The sequence below is a fragment of the Hemitrygon akajei genome, unplaced genomic scaffold (assembly GCF_048418815.1).
Source record: "Hemitrygon akajei unplaced genomic scaffold, sHemAka1.3 Scf000069, whole genome shotgun sequence".
Classification (NCBI taxonomy): domain Eukaryota; kingdom Metazoa; phylum Chordata; class Chondrichthyes; order Myliobatiformes; family Dasyatidae; genus Hemitrygon; species Hemitrygon akajei.
Genome location: NW_027331955.1, coordinates 3,418,278 through 3,444,158, shown reverse-complemented (window position 1 = coordinate 3,444,158; position 25,881 = coordinate 3,418,278). Strand labels below are relative to the sequence as shown.

General features: G+C 42.6%; 1 protein-coding gene across 1 annotated transcript in view; it reads left to right on the top strand.

Moving 5' to 3' along the window:
* The window catches only part of LOC140722119 (uncharacterized), a 1,111,870-nt gene that overhangs the window by 334,460 nt on the left and 751,529 nt on the right, over positions 1–25,881 (top strand). The gene's annotated exons all lie outside the window — the stretch shown is intronic.

The window sequence follows — 25,881 nt, the reverse complement described above, 5'->3', positions numbered from 1 at the left end:
GCACGTTAGTGCATATATCATCAAAGACAGTGTTGGTACTCCAAAAGATCAGCCTCGTTTGGGGCCGCTCCGAATTACTTCAGCATAATTCTAAATGTTTCAAAGCATATTGTACAAGCACGGAATATCGCGTGCACCTTACCCCATCTGACCCCTAACGGACACCGCTGAGCTTGCTCTTAACTCCTGCTTCACTTCACGGATAACAGGGCGTGGAAATAAACCCTGGTACAAAACACGCACACAGGCCCTTACTTGACTTATATTCCGAGTCTGACTTACAAATGCAATCGACCACTCTCCCCTGAATCTCAAAGTCCATTCGCTTCCCGCGTTCCCTTCAAATTTGCAGGTATTTCTCTAATCAGAGCGCAATACCTTGAATTTTGAATTTAAAGCACGTTGCTCTAATGAAACGGTATAAAAGCAAATAGCCGTAAAGGTGGCCAGCGCGCTGGATTATCGGGGTTTACTTGACAGCGGCTTTGCATTGATAAATCACAACTGCCTGCTATGAATCTACAACATGAATCCATCTACCCGATCTTCCTCTCTACGGCCGCTTCAGCTGCCGGTTTACTTCCAGCAGAAGCCATGAATTAAAAAGCAAGGAAACTTCTGAACGAACACAGAGATTGGTCGCAATGTGAACACCGCACTCTCTGACACTCCGACATCACAGCGCTGTCGGTCACTGAACGAGTCCACGGACCGCGCACACAAAACTTAAAATGTTAATTTGCTTGTGCTCTTACCAGGAACACCGATCACAGCAATGACCAAGTACCATATCTTCCTCACACTGTAAAAGGTTGCAAGCATGCTGTCTGAGATTCACCCTGTCTTCCAGCTGTCCGCGATCTCGCTGGAGAAACTCTGAGCTGACGGATCTCCACGGTCATTCATTTATACTCGCTCCATCACGCGAACTATTTAATATCACACAAGACTGACGTGTTTTCGAACAGCTGAGGTTAAAATAAACATGATGTCATTCAAGTAAACTCCCAGTTGTGATGAGGTATGAATAGCTTGACACGAAATTGCAAAATCTGGAAGATGAAGAAATGTCGATTGGAGAAGTCAGTGAATGTTGTTGTGAGACAATCTTAGGCTCATCTCTCGATTTCATGATTGTTATTGTTGATCTTGTCCATTCCGAGGATCCATGGACTTTGTCACCATAGACCAATATTATCCTGTCAATGGGCTGTTCTGTTTCACTCTGGTAATTGTCTCGGTTATAGATCTTGCAATAGAAATATAAAATAAAGAATAACATGTTTGTACGTTCCTGTAACGTAGTGAAGAGCCTTAAACTAATATCATATTCAGGCTCACGGAGATATTGAATGCATGTAAACGTTTAATCAGATTTACTGCAACACGCACAAAATGCTGGAGGAACTCAACAGGTTAGGCAGCATCTTTGGAAATGATTAATCTGTCGATATTTCTGGCCAAGACCTTTCTTCAAATTAAATAACACTTCGTCGCACCTCACCTCCATCAACAGAAGCAGGATTTCCCTGTGGCAAACCATTTTCTTTCCGATCCCCGTTCACGGTCCGATATGTCGACCCGTGGCTTCCTCTCGTGCCACAATGAGGCTACTCTCAGGCCGGATGTGCTACACCTCAAATTCCGTCCAGGTAGCCTGCAATCCCATGACGAGAACATCGACTTCCGTTGAGTTCCGGTATTTTCCACTCCTTCCTTTCCCCACTTCGGCCTCGTATCTCTCCGCCTGATCTGCCTATCACCTTCCCATGACGCCCCTCTTCCTTCCCTTTTCCTTGGATCCACTCTCCTCTCCTATCAGTTTCCTTCTTCTGCAGCCCTTTGCCATGTTCACCTGTCATCACACAGACTGTTATTTCGCCAACCTGGCAACACCCATTCCCTTCTAGCTTGTCCTTCCCTCTCCCCAAGAGGTTCTTATTTTGCCATCTTCCTCCTTCCTTTCTACCCCCTGATGAACAGTCTTGGCCCGAAACGTCGTCTGTTCGTTCATTTCCATAGATGCTGCCTGACCTGCGGAGATACCCCCAGCGTTTTATATGTGAATACAATTGATATGCATGCAGTCTTTCGTGTAGTAAACCAGCGGCCACCAATGCTCGCACCGGTATGAAGCAAAGTAATTCAACCGCCGTACACATGACCCTCGAATTTGGTGTATATGTTTAAACCGACATAGCATCTGCATTCATTGCATTTGTAACAACAATTGTTTGGCAGATGCGCTAAATTGCTAGCGTTGTTGATAGTGTTGTAGACAATGGTATTTGCCTATTTGACACTTCCGTTTTAAAAACAACATTGTATTTATGTTCCAAATATGCCATTTCGATTTACTTATGTATTGAATGGTCTGAACAGAATGGCTCATGAGGACAGCCCTTCGCTCAATGGGTCGTCGGTTGTGGGATTAAATTGTTTATTTTGTCAGCTAGTCAGCGAAGGGCAGACAGGTGTCAATATTGAGGTACGAGTTTACCTTCCATGGGTGAGTATGGCGGGGATATTCACAAAGAGTGACGGGGTTCTCGGGAGTGCTGATGTGGACACGAAGAAAGAAATAGAAGTCCAAACATCAATGAAGGTATGGAAGCAAATTTACAATGGGGCATCCAATATGTTCTGAACAGATGCCGTCACGGACGGGAAAAGTCATGATGCAATAATATATAATAGTAGTCTGATTTTCTGCTCCCCATGAGCGATGGACGTGATTGCTGTGGAGCCGCTGCACAAGTGTTTCACCAGGAAATTGCCGAACATGGAACATTTCCGATATCAGCGGAGAATCTGTCATTCTCTCCTTGAAGCGGAAGACCAGGGGGTGTTACACACAGAAGCTAAAGCATTATTAGCGACGTACAGTGGCTTGCAAAAGTCTGGGGCACCACTGGTCAAAATTTATGTTACTGTGAATAGTTAAGTGAAGTAACTTTTTTTCATCATTTTAAGCAAGATTAGTATATTATTTTTGTTTTGTTCAATTTTACAGTGAAAAATAGGAAAGGAGCACCATTCAAAAGTTTGGGCACCGCAAGAGATTTGAGCTCTGAGATAACTTTGACCAAGGTCTCAGACCTTAATTAGCTTGTTAGGGCTGTGCCCTACCGACCGAGCCTACTGCACTTTCAGGGTTCACAATGATGTCTCCACTACATTGGAACATAAAACACAACCTGGATTTGCTCGGACTGCGAGCATGGTTGTTCCTGAGCTCATCACAATTTAATGCTTATTCCACTGATATTCAGACTTCTTTCCTCTGTCTGGGGCCTTTTCCACTGCCATCGTAGGCATAACATAAATGAGGAGAACGGCATCTCATCTTCCGACTAGACACCTCACAACGATAGGGAACACAGTGCTGTTTTTTTCTTATTCCGGCTGAATTACCTTTTGTTGTTACTCCGATGAAGCCCATGACTCCTTCCTGCCCGGTACCATATAATCCTAAATAACGGCCAGTATTTCCCTTAAAGTTCCCTGGTCTAATTGATCTTTCACCGCCCTGTCATCTCCATGTTGAAAATTGGCACACTTGCACCCCTGACTCAAGCCCGTGAGTTAGGGTTAACGGGGATTCACTTTCTACAGACTCTGCTACTTTGGAGGTGTTCTAACAATTTTTGCTCTTTCACTCCTTGGAATGATATCGTAGCGATACAGTTTTGGGAAAAATAATGTGGTCTACATTGTCAGATGCCTGAGTCCAAACCAGACCGATCTATGGAAGTGGGTAAAGTGGAGGCATTGGTTGTCGTGCAAACACGAGGAAATCTGTAGATGCTGGAAAGTCAAACAACCACACATACAAAATGCTGGAGGAACACAGCAGGCCAGGCAGCATCTATAGTGAAAAGGGCAGTCGACGTTTCGGGCCGAGACCCTGGCTTACGTGGTGTAATGACAGGTGAATCACATCCAAAAAATCGCGAGAGTTCCTCGAGAATGAAATGCACGTTGTGGAAAGCAACTGTGTTATAAAAGAAGAGTAAATACCTGCGTGTGCGCCGAGTAAGTTTGTACCCACCACAAAGAGTCAACGCATGGGAAGGTAATACTGGGGGAAAGTAATCCACGCTGGCCGGGCGCTCCTCGTCATCCTGATATAACCTTCAAGATCCTAACTTTGGGTCATTCACTTCCGCGATGGCTGGTCCACAGAGTTGTCGCTGCATGTACTCCTGAAAACCTCTATTCCTCTCTTTCCCTTATCACATTAATCTAATGGCTTTCAGTTTCGTTGACGCAAACTTTATGGCCCTTTCCCCGACATGTGATCGTGGTAACTGATTTTGTCCTTCCCAACTCAGACTGGTTCAAGCCAAACACTCGGCGCAGAGCAACAGGTCACAGGCTGTTCCTTCTCATCTGAAAATGGTTTGCTGTCGAAAATCAAAAACAAAACAACTCACTGTGTCCACCTGTAGTTGCTTTGATGAAGCCATCCCTGAGAACGGACCTCCATTCCTGCGATCACATGGCAAGAACAAAAGTATCTTCTTTGTCTATTTCCATTGCCTTTGCCTCGTTTCTGTTCACTGATTTGCAGATATAGTTTTCTGGACAACATATATGTTCGTCTGTCGATATGCGTGTCTGCACATCTACCTATCTATCCATGTATCTCTCTAACTATCTGGCCGTCTGCCGGTGTGCCTGTCCTCTGCCTGCCTGTTTCTCTGTCTCTTTGTCTGTGTAACTATATATCGTTCATCTACTTCTTCCCAGATATTGTGACTTTGATCAAGCGCAATCACAAGAGTGCGGACAATGAGAAGCCGTTTTGAATATTAAATACTTCTTTTCTCAATCTTACCGGATTGATATCCACAAGGTAGATACGCTGTGACATGGCAGTGATGTCATTTCATAATTCAATTGTCACTTCAAAGGTATTTACAAAGGCCGACTGAATTCCATGATCCAGTGGACAGCGAGTCGGCAGAGTGTAATCCCTCACTTGCTGTCCCAGTTTTAACTGTATTGATGATATATGGTTTGTTGGACATGGAGTACAACAATGAAGTGAAGGTTCACGTGAACTGGCTGAGAAAATGAAACACAGTGAGTGGACAATCAGCTCAAATAAAATACAATTTCTCAGCCCTAATGTGGTGTCTGGACATACAACGTAACAATGTAAAAGAATGAATGCCGTTCTCCCTTATCAGACTGCCAATTATTGCTGTCATGTTTATTCATGGAAAGTCCCTGCATGAAGTCCTCGTACTGAGCGCTCAGGGCTCAATCGGAAGAGTTGCATTTTTCGTATTACTGTTTGGGATTTCACCAATGGATTGTGTTTGTATCGTTTTGTTAATTTTGAGTCTGAGTCTGAGCTAATTCCAGACTTTACTTTGCATTTGAGTTCATCCTGATCCAAACCTCTCTCGTTACATTCACAAGATCATACGGCTCCTGTGTCATCCAATCTCAAGATCGCTGTGTCGTTAGTCCCACAACTGATATAAAATTTGACCAGGAAGTGGAGGACTTTTAATTGGAACCTAATCAACAAACTACTAGTGGCCGCGAACGAAGCAACCTTGAATGGCTCCCCGAAAGTCTTTTGAATTTTGGAGGAAAATAAAATGCCCGTGAGAAACACAGACTACTGCAAGTCGAATACGCTGCACAGTAAAATTCTGAGGTCAAGAAATAATGTGACAGCTGAAACTATATGGTCGTAATTTTGCACGTTGCGACATCCCGTCTCCACTAGCAATGTTTATCCTTGTTAATACACACACACACACACACACACACACACACACGCTGTAGTAGATATTTAATGCATTTTTAGCTTTTTTAATTGTTGGACTTGAATTATTTTTACACATTCACCAACAATAATATGCTAATATTGCCATCAAATGCACGTTTTTGTTTAATCGAATCCATAATCACGAAGACTAAACGCACAGACACGCTAAGATTCACTTTTAATCGGATATAAGATATACAGATTTGTTGCGCTACCCCGATGCAGCTTCATGGGAGTAAATAAATATCCCCGAGTCCAAAAATACGTTAGTCACCTTGTCCAACTGAAATGTAATATTTACATTATTAGCACCATGTTTCAATTTTAAATTTCTTTATTTTTTTTACGTCGTGCTTTATGGTAGAGTCTATTGGAAGACAGGGCGACGTTTTGCAATCGTCTTCCCTAAATATTATTTAGGGATATTTATAATCTATTATATTTATATTTATTTTGTTTATTATAATATCTTACAATTATAGTATTTATAGTCCCTTAGCTGATTTATTTAAATTACTAACGCTATTTTCTTCATCTCTGAGACTAGTGAATCCCGTAAAATCTGCAGGTGGTTGTGAATGACAGTATTATGGACACTTGGTTATGGAAATGTGTTTGACGTATGAGTACGATTGGCATCTCAGGCTTACCGGGTCCGAATGCGCTGCTAAAGAGGAAATTAAGTGAGGGAGAGAGTTGTACCATCGACTGCGGCGAACATGACAGTAGTTGACAGGGAGGATTTCACTTTGAAGGCGACGAACAGCTGGTCCTCTCGGATCAATTTAAACAGGGATGACCATATTCAGAGTTCAAAGTAAATTTATTACGAAAGTAGCCAGATGTCACCATATAGGTGGAAACGACTGGCCACATTTTCGCGGGCATACTCAAATAAACCCAGTAACCATAACCGAATCAATGAATGTCCGCACCAACAACGCTAAGCGAACGAGTGCAAAATACAACAAAATGTGCAAATACAAACATAGTAAATAATAAGAATAATATAGGCCCTCCTTGAGAGCATTGCAATCCTGATAAGAAGTGTACGCTACTAAATTAAAGAGAGAGCACTTCCTAGAAAAGTAAAAAGTTTCAAAGGTTTGAAAAGCAGAGTCTACTTAATGTCGGAGGAATGTGTACAATATACATCCTGAAATTGTTTCTCTTCAGAACCATAAACGAAAACAGTAGAGTGTCCCAAAGAGTGAATGGCAGTTAAATGTTCCAACATTCCCCGCAGCTCCTCCCTCCCACGCGTAAGCAGCAGAAAAGCAAAGATCCCACCCTACAGCACCAGCAAAAAAAAATGATCCCCCCCCCCCAGCTAGCATTCAAACGTGCAGCAAAACATCAGTAAAGACACAGACTTGCAGTACCCCAAAGACTATTTGTTCACCCGGTGATTCGACATACCACAGGCTCTCTCTCTCCCTAATAAGGGAAAAAGAGTTGGCCCCGAGACTCAAACACTCGCTGATTTATGGTGTTAATAATCTGTTGCTTCACTTTTTCTGCCCAAAGAACTCGGGTCTCCAGGCAGACAGCCAACAGCCAGATTGCTGCTTTCGATCTGCTGCCTATCAGAGACACCGATTTCCTGTAGAAGCACCAATCTCGAGTGCGCCCGCTTCCAGGGCCACGAACTCCGGAAGCTCCGAAGGCGCCCTAATCTTCTAGGCCGAGTGGAAGAACGGCCAGTCGTGAGACCCCGATGGCGGGTCACATTCCCGCAAATAATCGAAGTCAGCGAGTAACGCCAGGCCAGGATCTTCAAAATAATCCTAAAAGCGAACAAGAGAGATATTAAAGACAGAAATAGAGCTGCTTCCGAAGATGCAAACAAATGAGTCGCGGTAAGACGCCATTTTATCCTAAGCTACAGCCCCGTAATTACCACTATTAAAGAAAAAGTGAGCCAATGGAAGAGCATGGTTCTTCATGGAAGACATACCCGCGATCTAAGCAAGCTCGATAAATTTCAAAAATGCCAAGAAAAAAAACATAGACAATCGAAAGCATTACAGGACCCTGTAACCGCTCAACCCAATCTGAATAGTTACACAGCCACAATCAAATGCAAACATCATTCATCTAAATCTGGCTTTAAAATGCAAACCTGGAAATGAAGTCACACCGCACATGCATACAATTTGATCCATTTTTAGAGTCAAAATACCACAAATTATATTATGTCAGATCAACCTATTGCAGATTGGACAATCCATAATAACAGGTCGGTGCAGTAGTACAGGATAAACAAGCAAGGGCAACCTATTTAATAGATCTAGCCATTCCAAACACACATAAAATACAGAAATCAATAAGTGACAAATCCCAAAGAAGAGACCTCGGGGACGCGGATCTCAGTCTAATTTCACAAACAGGCGAGTTTTAACAGTCTCCGAATACCCAGCCTGACACGTGTTATATGTTCCACACACCGGTTAGAAAAGAGCAAACTGTCATCGAGATACCCTCACTATATAGCATTGTCATTGCACCGATGGGGCAGCAGTGTGGTTGCCATCTATTTACTAAACACCTCAAGGAAGTCGGAACACTCGGGGGTGGGGACGTATTTGACATCATCAAACGTCACAGACTCGGTAATTTAATGGAAAGTATTCTTAGAGATGGTATATATAATTATCTGGATAGACAGGGTCTGATTAGGAACAGTCAACATGGATTTGTGCGTGGAAGGTCATGTTTGACAAATCTTATTGAATTTTTGCCACATTTCTTCATAGGCTTTCTATATATTGTGTCAAGAATCCTTCCTGAACACACCTAACGTGGAAGCATGGAAAGGGTAGAGAGGAGATTTACCAGAATGCTGCATAGTTTCAAGAGTATGGATTATGATCAGAGATTAAGGGAGCTAGGGTTTTTCACTTTGGAGAGAAGGAGGATGAGAGGAGACATGATAGAGGTGTACAGGATATTAAGAGGAATAGACAGAGTGAACAGCCAGCGCCTCTTCCCCAGGGCACCACTGCTCAGTACAAGAGGACATGGCTTTAAGTTAATGGGAGGGAAGTTTAAGGGGGATATTAGAGGAAGGCTTATCACTCAGAGAGTGGTTGGTGCGTGGAATGCACTGCCTGAGTCAGTGGTGGAGGCAGATACACCAGTGAAGTTTAAGAGACTACTAAACAGGTATATGTAGGAATTTAAGGTGAGGGGTTATATGGGAGGCAGGGTTTGAGGGTCGGCACAAAATTGTGGGACGAAGGGCCTGTAATGTCCTGTACGATTCTATGTATGTTCTAACAAACTCCACTCCATCTAAACCCCTAGCTCTAAGGAGATGCCAATCGATATTTGGGATATTAAAATCTGCCTTCACGACAACTGTGTTCTTCTTACTCCTTTCCTGGATCGGTTTCCCTATCTGCTCCTCGATATCCCTGTTACTATTGGGCCGCCTATAAAAAAACACCCAGTAAAGTTATTGACCCGGTTCAGTATCTACAGAATGGAGTAACTTGCGGCGTCACGGGGAATGACAAGCTTCATGAAGATTTTCCACATTTCCTTGCACACGCAATCTGGACTGAATCTGTCACTTTAACGTTTATACAGCCTGACGGTGTTGGCACGTTACGTTTTCCGATATTACAGTTACCCGTCTCAGAGTCGGCATATAGTTAATGAACACATCAGTAGCCTTCAAATAGAACACAACGCAGAGGTGTTGCTGTTTATATTGGATGGTTTTGATGAATTCAATGACAAAATTGATTTTGCTGACAGCCGAAGAGACAGAAAACCCAAATACACATGCACAGATCCTGAATTCCGGTGCAAGATGTCTGATATTGTGTACAGTTTAATCCAGGGCAAGCTGCTCCCAGGGTGTTCAGTGCTGGTGACCACTCGTCCCACTGATTTACTGACGACGCTGAACCTGATTGAAAAGAAACTGGGAGATTCTGGATTGAAAGTGGTGTCTGCGTCTCTGAGGAACCCGGAGTGTAAAATACAGAAACTGTGGTAAGTACCAGACTTTGGGAGATCGCGTTTACAGTCACTGTGTGTCTGACACTGAACATTAATGTGATCAGTAATTGTGTTACTGATAAACACTGGGGATTTGTACCGTCTCCTGTCTCTCTGTGTCCTTCACCCTCACTCTCTCTCATCTCCAGTCTGAACAATGTCGGCTTCACAGATTCTGGTGCCGAGGATCTCGTCTCCGCTCTCAGTACAAAACCATCGCTGACGGTGCTGGATCTGGTATCAAACTGGCTGACAGATCTATCTGTCCCCGCTCTCCACCGCCTCATACTGACCCTCCCAATCGGATGAGTGTTTGTGTTAATAATGTGATAACATTTCAGCTGATCCGTGGGTTTTCCGGCAATATTTGTCAATGAGTGTTATTGAACCATTAACCCACTGTCCTGTTACTGACACTGTTGTGTATTCTGTTTATTTCATCTGTATCCTTCCATCTGTTTCAGTCTGCAGTACAATGTTCAGTCAGAAATGGAAGAAGGAACTGAGATCTCTGCAGGAACGCAGACCCGGCTGAGAGTGAGATTGTGAACATCTGACTGTGTGAACCGTGGCTTGGGATTGGGACATTTTGGCCGCTTCCCCGCCGTCCCCTTTAAAGCCATCCTCCCCTTTAACTGCAGCGCTCCGGGTTTCATTCCCAACTGTTCCATCGGACCCGGCTCCAGCCGAACGCTGTGATATTGAGGCAGCCCCGCAGTGAGGCTCATTCCTCATCCTCTTATCACTCATGTGGTCAGACACACAGTGAAGCTCATTCGACCTCGTCTCCTCAGACACTGAGTGAAACTCCCTGCACGTTCCATTCAGCATTCCGGGGATCACAAACACAATGAAAGTTGGTCCGCATCATCCCGTCAAACACGCCTGGGGCTTGACAGAGAGTGAAGCTCCCTCCGCATCATCCCATCCCACACTCCTTCTGTCCGAAACAGAGAGCAGCTCCATCCGCATCATCCATCACACATTCCTCGGGTTCAGACGCAGAGTGAAATTCCGTATACACCGTCTTATCACACAAACCCGGGGTCAAACACGAAGTGACGCTCTTTCCGCATCCTCGCATCACACACTTCCGGTGTCAGACACAGATTGAGGCTCCCTCCCCACAGTCCCACCACACACACCCATGTCAGACACAGAGTTCATCTCACTCCACACTGTCTCATCACACACTCCACATCTCTGAAACAGTGAAGCTACTTCCACAGCGTCGGCATGGATGAAATGACTAACCAATGGATGAACATGATCTTCTATCGACATCACCTAAATCGGAGCAGAGTAGATGTCGACAGGAAGCGTCCAACGCCTGTTTCAGTGTTGGAGACCACCTTCCAGACGCGGAGTGGTTGCTTGTGGTAAAAAGTTGTCAGGTGGTTAGCACAAAAATATCAAAATTACACAATAAATGCCCAACAAATTCAAGACGATGATAGCAGAAAATGCCGAGGAAAACACAGAAGCTATCCAACACATTACAGAGTCCTACAACAGTTTAATTCAGTCTGATTTCTTACACAGGCAGAAAGCAGCGGTGAGAGTTATTCGCCAAAACCGTGCTTTACAATACAAACGCCTGATAATGAAGGTACCATACATTAGTATAAATACAGTTTCAGAGGCCGAGTCCTACAACTATATTACGACTGCTCGTTCATTGCAGATAGGGCAGTATTCGATACCCGTCCGGATATAATATTGCAGGGTAAACCAGTAAAATCAACCTATAAAGAGGCATGACTATCCAAAACACGGAGAACACCACAGAAATCAGTAAGGGAAAGTCATCTGAACTATGCTGGCGTGAAAGAGGGAAATGAAAGATTCCGGTCCATGAGCATTGCAATACATGTTGTCCTTCCGGTCATAATATTACAGGATAAAGAAGCAAGAACAACATACTTAATAGATACGACCATTCCAGATTACACATCACTTACAGAAAATCGAAAAGCGAAGATACTCGAAATATGTTGACTTGAAAGGGGAAATAGAAAGTCCATGATACACGACTAGGGTAAATATTGTCCCAATACTAATATCTACAACGGGTATTATCCCTAAGTCACCACACAATGACATTGAACTTTACCCCGGAAAAATCTATGTAAATCTCCCGAAAGCCACAATGCTAATCACCACCAGAATAGTCCGAAAGTTGCTAGCAATTCAGAAATGAGTGCGCTTTCCCATGTCCATACCTCAGGCTTTACCAGTTTTAGCTGAGAAAAGTGATAATAAACTTGCGACTGTACTGGAGTGAATGCAGAGGAGATTCGACTTGCAGTTTCTTCTGGTGGAAATTTAATCGAAATCGTCAGGTGAGATGACAATCTTTCCCTGGAGCAGAGTGGGCATCTGGGTTTTCCATAAGAATTTTAGCAATTATAATCAGAACGCATGAATTCTGAGGTGTTAAACATTTCTCCACAACAGGGTTTTCTAACGCAAAGGACAAGTGTAAGGTTTACTGTAAGTTCGTGCGGAATGTTGACTTTCTTTTTCGTTTTATTCTTGTGCAAAAGTAACGAATGGCTTACATATCTGCCGATTTGGTCTTAAACGTCCTCAGATCCTGAACAGCCCTATCATTGTCTAAAGGGGTGTGGCTGTAACGGGAGGGGGAGTATGGTGAAGAAAATGCTGGAATGAGTTGAGTAATTGTTAGGAGGTGGAGGTCGCGGGCTGCGGATGCCGAAGAGTCTGTTCCCGTGCTGTGTCTATCTCAGGCTATAAAACAGTTTATTTCTCACCTCTGCCTCGTTCTCCGGTGACCGTCAGTTCCAAAGTAACAAGATGAAAACACTGCGACGGCCTCTGAGAAGATCTTAGATATTTTGTTCATTAATTAGTTGAATAATTGACTTCAGCGGATATTTCGCTGTGCTGATGAACTGCTCTCTGAACTTGGACTGAGTTACCCCATAAATAAACGTGTTTGTGCAGCAACTTAATATCATAAGCATGTATCCGGTGTGTTGAAATATGTATTCCGAATCGTTGTAATTATTTGAATCCAACCCGGCAATGATGTAATAAAGGAACTCGGCAACATTCATCGACCACAGGATGATGAGGCTCCCGGAGATGGTGAGAAGTAAGATCACAGACCTCCTCCTGCTCTCCATCTCCGGGTCACTGCGGTTCTCCGCATTGTTCTGACCCCTCAGCCCCTTACGTACGCGACTCGTCACCACAATGTGTCGGACTGTCAGAGCGTTGAACAGTAGTATTAACAGGAAAGGGAGTAATGGTGTTAGAACGGCAGAAAACCAGTCATATCCCACCCACCCTGGAACCGTATAGTAGCCGGGCTCTCTAATACAGTCCCAGGGTACATTGTCAATCACTTTCACAGGATGAAATGTAAAGAAGTAGGGCACATTTTTAAAACAGAACAGAACGCCGGTTGTTGTCAGAACCACAGCCGCAGTTTTCCCGGTGCAATACTTCGCTTTCCGCTTCTGACAACAGATGGCGACAAAACGATCAAATGTAAACATGACGGTGAACCAGACAGAACAGTCTGTGGCTGCCCCTGACAGGGCAGCGATCACACTGCACACGGGGGTGATGTCCAGGAATGTCCCGGGGAAGTAATAATAACTGATCCGCCACAATATGACCTGAAAGATGATGGTTAGTAGATCCGCCGCTGCCATGGCCACCAGGTAGCGAGTGGTGCAGGTGGAGAGGCCGCACTTTCCCCGGGAGAGGATCGCAATCGCCACTAAATTCACTGGGGGAACAACAACAAGAACGAGTGAATTACTGTCTCGCCTCTCAGTGGGTCTCAGGGCAGAAATAGGCTGGAAATTCAGAACAATCAAATTTTGTAGACAACTCATTTCTGGAGGCTTAAAAGCTGCAAAGCGAGAGTCTCAGCTGCACAACACGTGTGTATGTTGCGTGAACGGTAACGACACTCGGTACTGGGAGCGATTTCAGTGACTGGAATCACCGAGGCGCTTAGATGAAATCAAAGTGAATCTCCCACCATTTGGTTTCGACAGTCGATGGTGATTGCCGCGATCTTGTCACCTACCTTTTGGCACTTTTCCCATGGAGCGAAGTCACGGTCTCCCCCCACCTCTGTCCAGGTAAAAAGTTCAGAGCAAATTTATTTCCCCCGTTCGCATGTCTTAATCTCCTCCTGACCCGTTTGTCACCCGCACTCTGCGGCCCCGCTTATTTCGCTTCTTTTGACTTCTGCAACTACTCTTGGCGGGATTCATTCACTTTATTTATAGGTATACGATCAGAAATGTCCAATTTTTGCTTTTAAATTTTATGACATACCCGCTGAACGTTTCTTATATTTTCCGCCATCGTGATTGAACCATGCGATTTCCAAAGCAAAGACAATGTAGGTACTTCAAAACATCTGCCTCGTTTAAGGGTTGTTCCAAATTACTGCAACATCATTCTAAACACTTTGATTATTATTGTCCCAGAGCATCACCTGTATCTTACCCCGTCTGACCTCTAACTGACATTTCACCTCACGGATAATAGCGCGGAAAAAACAAAACCCGGCCGCTAAAACGCATAGAGATCCTCATTCGAATTTTCGAAACTCCCGATGGGTCGGAGTCTAATTCAATGGTGATGTCTACCGCTCTCCCCTGAATCTCAACGAGGTTCTGCTTCCTGGGTTACCATCAAACTTGTACAATTTCTAAAATCACAGCGCAATACATATGAATCTGATTTTAAAGCATGTTGCACAATCGATACGGAATAGCGGACCGTTAAGGTGCCAAGCGCACTAGATTACTCAAGTTTATTTTGTCAGCGTCTTTGAATTGATACATCAAAACTGCGTGATGTGAATACAAATAAATAAATCCATCTCCGAGATATTCCATTCTGCGTCTGTTTCAACTGCCAGTTTATTTTCAGACAAGGTCACGGATTAATCCGCAAGGGAACTTCTGAACGAACACTGTGTTTTGTCACAATGTCTGTACCGCACTCACTGATAGACCGGCATCACACACTCACTGATACACCAGCATCACACACTCACTGATACACCGGCATCACACACTCACTGATACACCAGCATCACACACTCACTGATACACAGGCATCACAACGCCGTCGGACACTGAACGAGTCTACAGTCCGCGCAGACAAACTGTTAGTTCGCCGATGTTCTTACCAGGGGCACCAATAACGGCAATGATCATGTAATATATCTTTCTCACAAGGAAAAATGTTTCAAGCATGCTGTGTGAGATTCAGCCTGTCTTCCAGCTGCCCGCGATCTCGCTGAAGAAACTCTGAGCTGATGAATCTCCACGGTCATTCATTTATACTCGCTCCAGCACACTGAATATTCAATACTACACAAGGCTGACGTGTCTTCCAACAGCTGGGTTAAAAACAAACATGATATCATTCAAGCAAAATCCCAATTGTGATGAGGTATGAATAGCTTGACACGAAATTGCAAAATCTGAAAGATGAAGAAATGACGATTGGAGAAGTCAGTGAATGTTGTTGTGAAACACTCTCAGGCCCATCTCTCGGTTTCATGATCGTTATTGTTGATCTTCTCCATTCCGAGACTCCACAGACTCATCACAGCCCAATGATATGCTATCACGGGGCTGCTTTGTTTCACTCTGGGAATTGTCTCGTTCATGGATCTTGCTGCAGAAAGATATAAAATAGAATATGTTGCTGTAACACAACACACGCACAATTCTGGAGGAACTCAGCAGCTCAGGCACCATCTGTGGAAATGCATAAACTGCTGACGTTTCTGGCTGAGACCTTCCATCAAATTAATTATTTTTTTCTCCAAACGCACCAGTCCATCAACGAAAAGCTGAATTTCCCAGTGGCAAATCATTTCATTTCCTAAATCCATTCCCTGGCCGACATGTCGGTTCATGGCCGGCACTTCTGCCACCATGATGAAGCCCCTCTCAGGTTGTAGGAAAATCATCTTATGTTCTGTCCAGGTAAACTCCAACCTTATGGCATGAACATGAATATCTCTATCTTCCGGTATTTTCACCCTCCCCTCTCCCTTTTCTTTACTCCCCCACTCTGACCTCTTGCTCTTCACCCATCTGCCTGCCACCTCCCTTCGGGGCCTCTCCAATTCCACGTTCTCGCATGATACACTGCCCTGTCAGATTGTTCCTTCTCCAGCTCTTTGCCTTTGCTATTCATCCCTTTCCAGCCACTTTTTCGGCCCACCTTCCCCAAACGCCTGACTTCACTTAGCAGCTTCGAGATTGCCCTCCTCCCCTTCCCCAACTTCCTTATTCTGACATCTTCCTGTTCCTTTCCGTAACTGTTGGAGGGTCGGAACGAAAACTCCTCTGTTTATTAATTTCCATAGAGTCTGCCTGAGCTACTGAGCTCCTCCAGCGTTTAGTATGAGCATCAGCTTGATGCAGTCCTTCACATGATAAACCAGCTCCCGTCGAGGTTCGCCCCAGTATGAAGCAATGTAATTCAATCACCCTACGAATGAACAGCGAATTGGTTCAAAAGCTGAAATGGACATAGCACCCGCTTTAAGTACATTTGCACCAACAATGACAATTGTTTTTGCAGATGTAGTATACTGGTAGCGCTATTGATAGTGAGCTAGAGAGTCGTATTATCATATTTAATAACCTGAACTGCACTTGCACTGTAAATACAACACGAGGTTGTATAATATATTTTGTTTTTATTTACTATCGTGCTACCACGATGAACAGATGCGTTGGATAGTCTGAAATGAATGGCTCATAAGAAGAGATTTCACTGTGTCCGGATACTCGTTGTAGTTGCAAGTCAATCATGCGATGAAATTTATCAGTTTGTCAGATCGTCATCGAAGGGCAGATATGGGTCAATATTGAGGTTTTTGCTCCCAATAAGTAAAGGATGTGGAGCCGCTGCAGACGTGTTTCACCAGGAAGTTGCCGAAGGTGGAACATTTGAGATATATATCTACTCTAGAAGACTTTTATTTTTGAACTCTTTCTTGAGCTTTGATCGTGATTTTTTGAAGAAACGAGCACGGAAATGAGTATGATGCCCACAAAAGCTAAAGGGACAGATTTCAAAAACGGGAAAGATTCTGACGGGAACGGTAAAAAGAGAAGAGCTGAACCCAAGCAAACTGAATTAACTTATGAGACAATGTTAGATCTTTTGAAGGCACAATTTACTGAAGTACACAAAAAATATTAAGCACTCGATCACGAAGTTAAACTACAACAATCTAAAATTACCGAAATACAGGACGACGCTCGGAAGAGAGATCAGAAAATTGACCGTTTGGAACAAATTCTGTCTTCGACAGTTAAACAGTTGGAGAGCTGTAAATCCAAGATCATTGATCTCGAAAACCGATCCAGAAGACAGAATCTACGTATAGTCGGTCTCCCCGAAGATATCGAGAAAGGGGACCCTTTAAAGTTCTTTTCTGAACTTTTAAAGGATGCGTTTACCTCTGAATTTCCAAACGAACGTCCATTACTTGAACGCGCTGATCGCTCTATTCCCCGATATCCGAGCCCTGGGGCCAGACCTCGAGCAGTGATTCTCCGGTTCCATTATGTGCATGTTAAAGAACATTTTATCCGCATCGCTCGTCGGCAAGGTATGATCAAATTTCAAAATTATCAATTCCGTCTCGTGGAGGATTATAGCCCAGAAACGATGAAGGCACGATAGGCTTTTAAATCTTTGATGTCCCAATGTTATGAAAATGGTCTTAAACCAGCGTTACGTTATCTTGCGCTCCTCAGAATTACTACTTCCGAAGGTCAACGCCATATTTTTCTGTCTACAAGCGCCGCTCGAAGTTTTTTTGGATTAACACTATCCACCTGCTTCGGATACACATTTTTAAATAATCTACGGTTCCAATTTATGAACGTTTACCCTTCAAATTGGTTACTGACTATTTTATATACTTCGGGGTTAAAATTACAAAAAAAAACAAGGATTTATTTAAGGCTAACCTTTTACCTTTAGTTGATCAGATTAAACATTTGTTTACTAATTGGTCACCAATGTCTTTGTCATTGATAGGCTGGATCAATGCTATCAAGATAATTATATTACCTATTTTTTTTATATTTATTTTAAGCGGTACCAATTTTTCTTCTGAAATCCTTTTTTGATAGTGTTGATTCTGAAATTTCTTCTTATATTTGACAGAATAAAAATCCGAGGCTAGGCAAAAGATACTTACAGAAGTCTAAAAAAGGAGGGTGGTCTGGCGTTGCCGAATTTTAGATTTTATTATTGGGCAATTAATATCCGTTTTTTTGAAATTTTGGCTCTGGGGCTTGGTTATAACTTCAAGCCCTCACTGGTTAAATCTCGAATGTAAATCGGTACAAGGGTTTGCACTGGGTTCTATCTTAGGGAATTCGCTTCCCTTCGTTCTTTCTAAATTGTATAAATAATTCGATAATCCAATAGTTAAATACACTTTACGAATATGGTTTCAATTTCGGAATTTTTTTGGGTTGAATCAATTTATTCTTGCAAGTCCTATTATATCTTGTTTTTTCTATCCCTCTATAATGGACTAAGCCTATTTGACTTGGAAAACTAAAGGTATATCACGATTTTATGATTTATTTTTGGATAACTGTTTCATATTAATTGAACAATTATCTAACAAATATGATTTACCCAGATCCCGTTTCTTTAGATATTTTCAAGTTAGAAACTTTTTTAATACCGTCCTTCCTACTATCCCGAATCTATACTTTATAGTTCGGGAAAAAAATAGATTTAAATCATTTTCAGAAAGGTGCAGTAACAACTATCCACAATATAATTACGAAAATTCGTTTAGATGCATCTAATAAAATTAAAAATGATTGGGAGAGAGAACAAACTTAATTTACCTATCGAAAAATGGGAAAACATTCTTCAATTAGTTAACTCATCATCTATATGTGCTAAACATTCGTTGACAGAGTTCGAAGTCGTGCACAGGGCCCATATGTCCAAGGATAAATTAGCTCGTTATTGTTCTCACATAGGTCCAGTGTGTGATAGATGTCATTCTGAGACAGCCTCTTTAACTCATATGATTTGGTCATGTTCTGCTTTGAAAAAAATATTGGAAATATATCTTTGACATTATTTCAACTGTTTTGAACATTGATTTACAATCTCATCCTGTCATGGTCCTGGCTGGCATTTCCCACCTTTTCCCGTTCCTCCCTAATTGGTCCTTGTTCCCCACACTTGATTCCCAATCTTTCCCAAATCCTCTCAATCACCAGCACCTGGTTTTCATTAGCCACCAGAGGATAAGACTCCGACAGCTCCAGTCAGCCCTTGCCAGATTGTTGGTCGACTCTCAGAGAGAGCGGAACCTTGCTCCAAGTCTTCAACCCCGTATCTCTCCGTAAACCATGTCTCCCAGGTCCTGACTCAGCCTGGCCCCGATTCTACACTCGCTACGGAGATTCTGCCTCCTGATCCTGCCTCCGCGTCGAAGCCCTGCACTTGGATTCGTTTACCGGCCACGTCCCCGTCACACATCCGATTACTGCAAGTTTTGGTTTATCAATGATAGAACCACACTACGTAAACTCTTCAGCGCGTCGGATGATTGCATTTGTTACATTAATGACTAAAAGATCTATTGTGCTGAATTGGAAAGAGATTAATCCTCCCACCACATTTCGTTGTTTCTCTCAAACTATACTATGCTTAAAGTTAGAAAAAATCAGAAGTGTTATATGTGATCCATCTATTAAATTTGAAAAAGAACTCGGAGGCCTTTTATTCAACACTTCCATATGATGTGATTTGACCTCTTTCCAAACCTATTCTTTTTTTTTTGCAAGTCTAACTTTGAGTTAAGTACACAAACATATCATATAGTAGCATGATGACGTATGCAATGCATGTATTTATACATATAATCTGTAATGAATCATTGAAGGAAACAAGAATGCTTAATCAAGCAGAATATTTACAAAATTATTCTAGTATTACTGAAACATTAAACACACAGTGTATGTAACAGTTTCTTGTACATTACGTTTTCTAGGATTGCTTTTATATTTACAGCTTTTTTAAAAAAATTGTATTCTTTATGCCTATTTTGTTTCTTTTTGCAGCATTGTCATGAAATTTCATTCACGAAAAAAGGGAACTTGAACTCAATGGTCTGAGATAGGGCTTGCTGTGGTATTACAGAACAATATAGAATAGACCGCATGGGCTACAGTAACTAATTCCAGATGGTTGCACATGATCCTAAGTCTCCATGTGTCTGTCAATATCAATATCGTGGCTGATTCTACCACCACACCTGGCAGCTGCTCCTGGCATCTGTGAGAAAAAATTTACACTAATCATCTGCCTTAACATCTCTTCTCAATAAATGTCTGTTTTTTTTTTCAATATTTGATATTTCTGGCCTGGGAAAGAGATTCTGACAATCTATCCATTCAATTGCTCTCATAACTTAATAAACTTCCATCAGGCTTCCAGGGTAATGGACCTGGTCAGGTGTCAGATCTCTCAGTGGGAATGCATTTTGGAGGTAGTGATCATAATTCAATCTCTTTACCATAGCATTGGAGAGGAATAGGAACAGACAAGTTAGGAAAGCGTTATATTGGAGTAAGGGGAAATATGAAGCTATCAGCCAGGATCTTGTAAGTATAAATTAAGATCAGATGTTCTTAGGGAAATGTATGGTAGAAATGTGGCAAATGTTCAGGGGATATTTGCGTGTCATCCTGCATAGGTACATTCCAATGAGACAGGGAAAGGATGGTAGGGTACAGGAACCGTGCTGTATAAAGGCTGTTAAACATTTAGTCAAGAAGGAAAGAAAAGTTGACGAAAAGTTCAAAAAACTATGTAATGATAGAAGTCTATAAAATTATAAGGCTAACAGGAAGGAGCTTAAAACTGAAATTAGAAAAGCCAGAAGGGGTCATGAGAAGGCCTTGGCTGACAGGATTTTTTTTTAAACTTTGATTTTTAAACCTATTCTTGTGTTAATATATGAAAGGAGGTTCGGAGTTGATAACACTAATGGTCCTTTCTTGATGTTATAAACAGCTCATGTTCTTTTCTGTTCTTAGTTTTTTTTTTTGGTTAGTATTGTTTAGATTAGTTTTATTTTGGGGGGCGTATATATTTTGCTCTTTTTTCCCCCTTTTTGGATATGTTAATTATATATATATATATATATATATATGTGTGTGTGTATTCTACATTTTACTCGAATATTTTTCGGACGTTTATTACCTTTGTATTAATTGAATTTATAACTATATATGCTATCCATTAACAATGTAATCCCAACAATTGTGTTGCAATACTATAATGTTATATCCATTATCTTGATATTAAATTTTTAAAAAAGATATCAGCGGAGAATGTGTCATTCTCTCCTTGAAGCAGAGGATCAACACGGGCTTCACACAGAAGTTTAAAAATCACTGGCGAGGTACATATGTTCAGTAACGAAACCATTTCAACACCTCAGGTGCATCCAATAAGAATGGAATTTGTTTCCAGGATGTGTACGTTTTAGTGCAAGCTACCGTCGGGTGTTTCCAATTAACCCCCCCCCCCCCTCCAGTTCCTGCACGATGCTCTCGTAATTTAACCATCTCCACTTTAATACTCTTTTTTTTCTAAAACTGGATCTGGACCAGCTGGAAAAATGGGCTGAAAATGTCAGATGGAATTTAACGCAGACAGGTGTTAGATGTTGCTTTTTGGGAGGACCAGCCGGGGTTGGTCTGACACAATGAGAAATAGGGTACTGAGGAGTACGATAGAGCAAGCGAATCTGGGAATGCAGGTCCATAATTCAATGAAAGTTGCGGCACAGTTAGACGGGGTAGTTATAAAAAAGCTTTTCGTACATTGGCCTTCATAGAGCAAAGCACTGAGTACAGCAGTTGGGCAGTTATGTTGATGCTACTTAAGACTTTATTGGGGCTTAATTTGGAATATTGTGTGCCGTTAGGCTCAAGTACGTGCAGGAAAGATGCAAATAAGATTGAAAGAAAGCAGAAAAAAATTAACAGAGCCATTATAAGGACAGAATGTTTTGAATTAAAAGGAAAAAATACATATTTTAGCATTATTCCCAGGGAGGTAGAAAACTGAGGGGAGATTTGATAGAGGAAAACAACATTATGGGGCGTATAGGAGTGCAAATGCAATCAGGATTTCTCCACTGATGTCGGGCGAGAATATAACTGGAGATCATGGGTGAATGGTGAAATGTGAAATGTTTAAGGGAAACATGAGGGGAAACTTCTTCACCCAGAGGGTGGTCAGAGTGTAGACAGTGCTGCCAACACAAATGGTAATTGAGATTCCGATTTCAACGTTTAAGGAGTGATTGGATGAGCACACGGATGAGAGGGATATGGATGGCCACGGTCCGGGTGAGGTCGATGGGAGTAGGCAGTTAAAATAATTCCTCACTGACCTGACGGGCTGGAGACCCTGCTTCTGTGCAGTAGTTCTCTGTGGCTGTCTGCCTGTATGACTGGGTTACAACGTCAGTGTCTCACAGCACCGTCCAATCTAGAAAGTCGTTGACACTTTTTGATCCCTCTGTCCTTGCACACACTGAAGCATGGAGACTGAGTGAAATGGATGGTTACAGCATGAGGAGATGGAAACGCAGATGTGAGATGATGAAGGGCGTTTCACACTGCAGGAATATACCTTCACTCCTTCAGTAAGGCGGTAAAGACAGTATTTCCGGGCTGGAGGTGCGTGTGACAGTGGTCCCAGTACAGTGAACAATTCTGTTGCTCCAGCGGTAGTAGTGGTGATCATTCGCAATGATTTTATACAACAAAAGGGTCATTTCATCCGAATCCAATCCTTGTTCAAAAATTGGAGGTGAGAAATCCTGGTAGACGTTGGATGTTTGGAGTTGTGGAGACGTCATATTTTAATTGTGTTGAATATTAACTCGTGGATGATACATTACTTTGGACGACTCTTTGTCTCAGAGTCGAAAGGCTTCATTAAATGTTGTGTGAATGCAATCACAGATGTTTGTTAACTGTTCAGCAAACAAGAGTATGCCTTTTTCTGCGATATTAAAAATTGCGGATTTAAAATATTGCACGAGATGACCCGCGGAGAGATCTCTCACCTGAACCGTTTCCGTTTCTAATATTCGATCAGGTATGGACTGTTCGCAGTCCACGTGTCTTCTGATAGTGACATGAATCTTTCCTGGACACAACTGAGAAATTATGCCATACCTAAACCTTCAACCCTGGGGAAGTGCCAAAAAATATTAGGCAAACTTCTATTGTCTGTGCCAATAACATGGCACATGTCCAGGTTCCGCTTCCACTTCGATCCTCACTGTACCCATTGCAGTTTTTTTCGGTTAATCTGGTGGGCGTCTGTATAGAATACTCCAAATGCTGCTCAGGTGTCCTTCATATTTCTGTGTTCGTCTCACAGACTGTTAACAAACGAACTCTCCACGCTGTCCTTCCTTTCTGCAGCTACCATACTGTCCCTGGTTTCCCATCGCACTCCCTTTACACTCTGTTACTCGACGCTGTCCATTTTGATACATCTAAAACCCGGAAAGCCCTGAAGCCATTCCTGTCCCTGTGACAGTCGAGTGTGTGTGTGATAGGTTGGAACATACTTCAACCAGTGTAACAATCACGCCAGCAGCATTGAGCGTTTGTATTGCTACCTACCTAAACTGTATGACGTCGGCAATCTTCCGCCAATTCTGCAATTTCCGGATGACCAGGCATATGAATGTTTGAATTAATGACATATTTGCCAAAGCTGTACATTGTAAAACCGTTTTATTTAAAAACTCCGCTGAAATGACATTAGACGCGCGTGTTATCGAAATAGATGGCCGTTTAATGTAAACACATATGTCATTCCATTCCTCAGCTCTTTTCTGAATTTCCTCTGTGTCAGTGTGTAGAAGCAAGTATTGGTGCACACGCTGAGAACCTGCAACATGAACCCAGATTGCTGTAGGATGTATACCGGAGAACTCAAATATCTGTCTTGATAAAAATAGTTTTGCACTTGCCATTTCAGGGAATGCGCTACACTGGGCATCCAAAATAATATGAAATTAGCTGATATAGAAAACAACAAAATCATCGATTTTCTGCGTTTTTCCACCTCGGCATCTTTCTGATTGTCGCTGCTGTGCCGAAGCCTTCTGCGGACTCTATTTGCAAAAACGACATGTCTTACGGTTAACCCGTTAAACACCAGGATTAATCCGATTGGTAGCAATGGTGTTAAAATACTGTCCAGTAATTCGTATCCTCTCCACGCGGGTGAAGTAGCGTATTCATGTGTGCGTATGCACCGCCACGGTATGTTGTCAATGATGACGTAAGGTTCAAGGACAAAGTAAAACGGGACACATCTCCCGCAGCTCACTATAACCACGGTCACGATGACCACCGTTGCTGTTCTCTCGGTGCAGTATCGCTCCCGCAGCTTTCGGCAACATATTGCGATGAAGCGATCGAAGGTAAAACTGACCGTGAACCAAACAGAACAGTCCCGCGTCACATACTCAACTACAAGTGTCAGAGCGCATACAGGAGTGATGAGCAGGGATCTGGAATAAATGTAGATATTGTTGGTCTGTTCCAATAAAGCAACAACGATAACCACTATCAGATCCGCTGTTGCCATTCCAACCAGGTAACGGGTGATGCATTTGGAGAGTCCGCATTTTCGCCGAGAGAGGATCACAATCGCCGTTAAATTAACTGCAAGAAATAGAAATATAGTCAGCAGCAACTCTCTGAATGCCCCATTCTAAAGATGCTATGCAGGATATGGTTCAGCTGCAACAGATCAGATGCCCCCGAGCCCACATCCCATTTTTCCGATGCTATGTGGGATACGGTCTGTTTAGAAGTGGAAAGCAGGAATTCAGGGTGTTGGGGGCTCAGTCTCTACACTCCGGTTGGAGGACAATGACAAACTGGAATGGCAATGGATTGGCGATCTTCGACAAATTAGAGCGATGCACGGTGAGCAGTAGATCGCTCCTGTAAACAACACCATTTCCATTATTAGAGGTGAAATAGCTGAAGGGATTGTTTGTAGTGGTGACAAAGTGGAATCAAATGATACAAAACACAATTTATCATTTACTGACTTATGTTAAAACAGACCTACGTGTCGAAAATAGACTGGACCGTCATTTAAATAAGCTGCCACGTTGTTATAAGGTCGAAGTGTCTGCACTGATAGAGACACGGACCTAGAAAAGCAAAGACCAGCATCACTTCAGAAAGCCTAGCGAGGTGAAATTATGAAACAGTGACGATATCGGCACCAACTTAATTCACAATAGAAGAAGAAAACACTGCGATCGAAGTATGGAAAATGTAAAACCATTAGATGCCTGAAATCTCCATTCCGGAAACACGTTTCAGCCGGCGGTAGCATCTGTGCTTAGTAACAGTGCGGATACCGCAGCAGAGTAACGACGGCACCATACATAAAGTAACCAGCTCCGGCATCTTACCGGGGACACCAACCGCTACAAGTGTGGGTTAGAAAATGGCCGCGATGTAGTAAATCGTCGAATATCCCATATTCCGTCAGAAGCAGCGTTCAGTTTTACGGAGCGTTTCAGCTGCCCAGATGGACTGGTGATCGGTTTAGCGGACTTTTATTGAGGTGAGAGCAATTCCACTGATGTAATTAGCGTGGGATTCACGTCAGGGACATTAGTGACAACCAACTGCAGAAACACTTAAGTTAAACTATTTTTACTCGCTGTTCCCGTGTAATGAATTTCTCTCCTCAAGGGATATTGCAATCTATTTACTGTAAAACAAAATATGATGTGAATTTTCCATGAAACCTGAATTCACCTATTTAAATAGCATATTTTTATATCATTGTTGCTTTAAAACAGGCATTCATCCTGGAGTCGATTTATTTTGGAACGTTTGTCGGAGCGCATTCGCTTCTGAAATTGAGGAAAGGAGTTTGTTCTGGCGGATGAAATGGAGAACACTTCTTTATTAAAGGGAAACATTCGTTCATTCTTTTCTTTTTTT